Source organism: Nicotiana tabacum, chromosome 6 (assembly GCF_000715075.1).
Source record: "Nicotiana tabacum cultivar K326 chromosome 6, ASM71507v2, whole genome shotgun sequence".
NCBI lineage: Eukaryota > Viridiplantae > Streptophyta > Magnoliopsida > Solanales > Solanaceae > Nicotiana > Nicotiana tabacum.
Genome location: NC_134085.1, coordinates 170,982,022 through 170,987,914, shown reverse-complemented (window position 1 = coordinate 170,987,914; position 5,893 = coordinate 170,982,022).

Here is a 5,893-nt window from a genome sequence, read left to right as displayed (position 1 = left end):
ATGGTGCCTTGATTACACGTGAAGTATGCTTTAGTTGTTTATAAAGATAATTTTGACTGTTTCGTTATGCCTTATTAGCTTAAGGCTTCCTTTGAGTGGACTACACTATTGTTAGTCAAGTATGTTTACTCCTACTTGGTTTAAGAAGTTGTGAAGCTTTCAGCCGGATTTGCAACTATCAAATAGTATCTAGATTTAATAGTGTGTGTAATATAACACTCTTGATTGATTGTTAGAAAGGTTGTATCTTGAGGAATGAGTACAGTGATGTAGGTGAAGAGCCAGAATCAATAATTAAAAAATGGAGAAGGAGAGGTTTGTCGATGGTGTTTGAATTACAGTCATTTGGAATGGTAGTATCTTGATTTTTCTTGAAATAAAATTCATACGAGACTTCTTGGAATAATAGCAATTGGATTTTGCGATTCTAAGAGAGTACGGTGCAATCTTTATCAAGAATATCACACGAATTTTTGTCTAATCTAAATATGTTAAGGCTATCCCTTCTTTCCTTTTTGGCATGATCCATATGATACAACGAAACGAGCAAGCACACAAATTTCAGAAATGATTCTATTCTTAGAAGTACTAAGGTTGCCTATATTCCTGATTTCCCATATGTCCTACTATCATATTGTCTATTCATGGGTCTCATAACATTCCAAGAGATCATATTGACTTACTTCATTATGCATTGCATTCATTTATACATGTGCATTTACCCATGACTCAGATGGTATTATATACGTTTATATATATATATATATATATATATATAGAAAAAGGTTACGGCGTTATATATGCATCACCGCCTGATCAGCTGGTATGCAACGATGATTTTGCCCATAGTGGCTGAGATTATATGATGGGATGCCCTTAGAGGATTTATGATGTTATGTACGTACAGACCTATGCATTACATGACATTTATACGCATATGCATGATACTATAAATATTTCATGATTTACAGAGCTATCCAAACTTATAGGTTGAGTCCTTTACTTCATGTTTCTTCGTTGTCCTTTATTAATGTTGACTTACTGTTATGTTTCAGTTCTGCCTTACATACTTAGTACATTATTCATACTGACGTCCTTTTGTTGGGGACGCAACATTCATGCCTGTAGCTATAGATAATTAGTTTGACGAGCCTTCATAGTAGACAAGGTTAGCATTTAGCGAAGGATCGGTAAGGCTCCACCTCATTTGGAGTGCATCCGAGTCTATGAGTCATCGTGTCAGAGTTTTGCTATAGACTTATGGGTAGGCCGGTACCCTATCCCATTTTTTGTCAAATGATCTTAGAGGCTTTGTAGACATAGTTTTATTATGTACAATATGTCAGAGGCCTTGAAGGCCCATATGTATTCATGTTTTATGAACGATGGTTCATTGATATAACAGTTGTCCACTTACAATTGTACATTATGAGTTGTGGCCATGTTGGCCCATGATAGTTACAAAAGGAATGAATGAGTTACAAAGTGGTTCGCTCGGGCTACTATGGCACCAGGTGCCAGCCACGCCTCCGCAGGTTTGGGGCGTAACAAGGATGTTCCTTTCCCCTAGTCCCAATTCATGGGAACTTGGGGCAAAATTATGCCGCCCTCTCAGAAGATCCGCAAAAGAGGAGGAAAGTTACTCTCTCGGTCTCTACCGGATGCAATCTGTTGTCCCGGTCAGTGGAACTTGCTAACTATCTAAAGCCTTTGGCTTCAGAAAAAGATTGGGAAAAGATACAACCTCTCTCAGGAGAGTGTTTGTTGAACAATGCTATGCGTAACTCTGTAACAGTATATTCTTCGTTTCCTTCGTTATCTCATCTATATTTGATATAGTAGTATTTTGATTTTGACTTTTTTTTGGTTTTGCATGCCAAATTCCTTACTTCCGAGGGCCTACAAAGGTTGATTCGAGATAAGGAGGGACTTACCTACGAGCGGGATAAACATTTGGCATAGCGGGACCAAACTACTGCTCGCCCCTCATAACTGGAAGCTTAAGTTACTGACGCCGTTATGTTGGAGGCTCGGTTGCGGAAAAGAGAGCAAGAAGTAAAGACCTTAGCCAAGAGATCGCCCCGTTAAGGGTTCAATTTGAAGAGGCTAGGGCCAAATGGGCTGAAACCCATAGTGACATTCTTGCTGCATCCGATCGCGAGGCTGCCTCTATCGAAAGATTGAATAATTTGGAAGTGGCCTTAAACTCCAAAGTTAAAGAACTTGCTGCTGTCGGGGCGAAGTATGCCCAATTGGAGGAGAAGCATAAGAGGACCATTGAGCATAATAGAATTTCATCTCTACTTTTCGTGACCTTGATGCCAGCCTTTGATCCGTTAGATTTGCACGGGAGAACCTTTCTACTGGGGTCGGCCACCTTAATGAAGAACTCCATCACCGATCGACTTCCCTCATTGTTGAAAAAACATATGTTTTGTATAGCATGAGGAGAAAAACCTTGGAAGAGGCCCAAGCAGGTGTCATTGAATTTGATGCCAAAATCGCTAAGGCCCGCGAGCTAGAGTTAGCTGCAAAAAAGGGTCTTCCAGCCCTCCCGATCTTATCGATTCTTCTAGTTCCGGTTCTGACTTCTCAGGAACTGAAGAAGAAATGAAAGGTGATGATACCGAAGTCCAAAATGATGAAGGCGAAACTGATAAGCCGATGGCAGATCCATCCACTTCTCCTCGGGGCTCAAATGCTTCTCTTCCTCTGAGTCCTGGAGATGCAGTAGCTTATTTATTGTTTTCTTTTCTTTCCATACTTTTTGTATTTTTAATTCTTTTGCTGTGAATAGAAGCACTTTTTCACTTAAGTATTGTGCGAATTTTTCTCTTTGCATACTTTTTATTTGTGCAAGTCTCTGTGTAATTTTCGTTTAAGTATTTGCGCAGGTTTGATTTTTTGCTTCTTTTTTCATTTAAGTGTTTGCACAAGTTTTCTTTTTGCGTCTTTTCATGCCAGGCTTTGGGTGTTTTTTCCCCCGAAGGCATTTGGATTCCAGGCATAAGTTCTTCTAAAATCAACCCTTTAACGTGAGGGTATTCATAAGAGAGGGCCCTCTTATGTTTACGGTGCTCTTGAAGAAGACGTCTCCTATTCATTATGGAACTAGCATTTGAAGTACTTGTTTAACTTTCAAATAACAAAATCAATTCATCGTTCAGACAAGAAACACGATAGAAATAAAAGGACTTCACTTTATTCCTTCCATTTTCAAAAATACATTAGCATTCGTTGTGCTAGAAGGAAATTGCTATTTCTTGTGGCTAATTTGTACAACTTGTTTCTACGAGGCTGGCCGAGCAGTCTCTGGTTCTGATGATATAACTATGTGTTTGGGTTTCCCCCCCAGTGTTCGAATGCGAAGAATGCGTGTTTGAACACTGGAGGTTTTACACCTTCGAGAATTCCACTAATGAATTGCTAGATAATCTTCAGTTCGGTAACAAACTTGACTTCCCCTTAGGAATTTATGTTATTGAGTCAAAGATTATCTAACAATGCCCTAGTGACTTGCATTTGTGAATGGTCGGGTAATCTTTGTTCGATAGAAAAATTAACTTCCCGACAGGAACTTTGCTACCGAGCAAAAGACTATCTAACCACTCCGGAGTAGTTCTTCGCTTGTGTGCCTTCTCATTACAAGGTCTTATTGTTGCTGTTGAAACTTACTTCGCAGTATGCTTTCCATTGTTACCTCGTTAAAAATCTTGCTAGAAAAATCCAATTGGGACAAAAATTGAACGAAGGAAAAAAAGTGCAGCACATACTTTCAATACTGGGGATGTCCATCATCAACAGTATCTCTTGAGGTGTGCCACATTCTAGTTGCTTGGCAACTTTTCTCCATCTTGATTCTCCAACTCATATGATCCTTTCCCGGTGACAGCTGAAACCTGGTAGGGTCCTTCCCATGTTTGACCTAGCTTCCCTACATTAAGTTTCCGGGTGTTTTGAGTTACCTTCCTTAAAACCAAGTCTCCCATTTTGAAATAACGGAGGTTGGATCTTCGGTTTTAATATCTTTCCACCCTCTGATTTTGAGATGTCATCCTTATATGCGCAAAGTCCCTGTGTTCATCAAGCAGCTCCAAATTGACTAACATTGCTTCATTATTTGCTTCTTCTTTTGCCTGGAAGTATCTCAAGGTAGGCTCCCCTACTTCCACTGGGATCAGGGCTTCTGCTTCGTACACAAGGGAATAAGGAGTCTCTCCCGTGTTTGATTTGGTCGTTGTTCGGCACGCCCATAATACACCGGGCAGCTCCTTAGGCCATTTGCTTTTAGCTACTTCCAATATATTTTGAGATTTTGTATAATCAGTTTGCTTATTGATTCTGCTTGACCATTTGCGCTCAGATGATAGGGAAAAGATGTGATCCTTTTGATTTTCAAGTCTTCAAGGAACTTCGTGACCTTTGCTCCTATAAACTGTGGCCCGTTGTCGCATGCTATCTCTTTTGGTATCCCAAATCTGTAAATTATGTTCTCACATAAGAAATCTAGCACTTCACGTTCATCGATATTCCGATGAATACCTGTTTCAACCCACTTAGAAAAATAGTCAACTAAAATCAAAAGAAACCTTACCTTACCAGGGGCCAGTGGTAGTGGTCCAATGATATCCATTCCCCATTTTATGAATGTCCATGGAGACAAAACATAGTGCAACGGTTCCACTGGTATATTTACCAATAGTGTGTAGCATTGACACTTATCACATTTTTAAACAAAAGCTTTGGCATGTTGTTCTATTCGGGTCAATAGTATCCTGCCCTTACGAATTTTAGTACTAAGGAATCTGTGCCCGAATGATTTCCACAGATCCGTTCGTGGACTTCTCGCATATCATAATTAGCTTCGAAGGCTCCCAAATATTGAGCCAACGAGCCTTGGGAAGATTTCTTGTACAATTGGCCTCCTTTGAAACTATAGCACGTGATCGACGCCAACCCTGCACTACTATTGAGTAGCGAGAGAGGTCGAAGTAGCTTTTACCCGATTAAGGTCGGGATCAATTTCCACAGGGAACTAGAAGTTGGAGTCGGGTGTCTATCTAAAGTGGAAATGTGTATTTGCTCTTAATTGCACTTCTAAACATTTTGGGTTTTGATTTACATCTAATTGTATAGAACTACAATGATCAATTAAACTAAAATAAACTATGATTAAACTATTGCGAGTTGTTCAAATGGATAAAAGGCACTAGGGTAGTGACTTTCGCCTAGGTGGTCAATTGACGGATACTTGAGTCTAAGGCATGATTGTCACATTTGGGGAGTATGATATAACCATTGGACGATTCTACTCACTCTACACATCTTGGTAATTCGAGTGATTTTGCCCGAATTGACTTTCTCAAGACCAATTGGGTATGCAAATTTGCACAAACAATCAAGGTTCAAGTCGGGTATTACTATCTCTAGGTTTAACCCTTTAATTGGGGCTATAAATCTCTTGAGTACGCCCCAATTCCTTGTTGGACTAATTTCAGAGGCTTAAGCTCTCTTTCTCAAGAAGAGCCAAAATCAACTAAACACAAACTAGTGTTTGCAACCACTAATTCAATAATCAAACATGAAATTAGTCCAAATATCAAATACCCATGGTCAATCAAGCCCTTAAACATAAAACCCATCAATTACCCACACTAGGATTGAGCCACAACCCTAACTTATGGGTCTAGCTACTCATAACTAGAGAAGAAAACAAAGAAATAGATGAAGAAAAACTCATATTAATTAATTGCTAAATTAAACTTGAAGATTCAATGTTGAAATGAAGCTAAAATTACTCAAAATAGCTAAAATATTCGAAGTCACGAGCATAGCCAGTGTAAAAAACTATCTGATGACCTAAAAATGGGAAAAGAAGCTATTTATACTAAGC